Source organism: Charadrius vociferus, unplaced genomic scaffold, assembly GCF_000708025.1.
Source record: "Charadrius vociferus isolate BGI_N301 unplaced genomic scaffold, ASM70802v2 scaffold234, whole genome shotgun sequence".
Classification (NCBI taxonomy): Eukaryota; Metazoa; Chordata; class Aves; order Charadriiformes; family Charadriidae; genus Charadrius; species Charadrius vociferus.
Window position 1 is genome coordinate 706,683 of NW_009648148.1, and position 516 is coordinate 707,198.

Here is a 516-nt window from a genome sequence, read left to right on the forward strand (position 1 = left end):
CAGGTGAAGTCATTCCTCATGACTGTAACCTTTCTGGGGAACCTGTTAGAAATGCAGGCGTTCTGCAGGCACATTTGGGCCCAGTGGTGCTGGATGGGTTGTATTTCTTAAGAATAGGCATGCCTGTTGGAGGACATGGATGCTGTATGCAGCACAAGAAGCTGAGTGCAAATTGCTTAATGACTGGGCATGAAGCTGTATAATCCTCTCTCCCACACATATCTCTGTGAGCCAGAGTGTTTAGGAACACAAAAGACCTCACCCAAGCCTACATACTACACAGCTGTAAAGGTCATCCTTCAGAAAGCAACATAGCCCTGATTTTGAGAACATCTATATCCATGGGAGTACTTAGATGATTCACCTCAAACACATCCACAACTTGTTCTAACCAGTCCATCCCAAACAAGGGTCCAATCTGATCTGATACTGTGTTGGTATCAACACAGAAATGCATACATTGATGGAAGAGGTTTTGTTGTTCTTATGAAAAATACAGATAAACCCAGGAGTTGC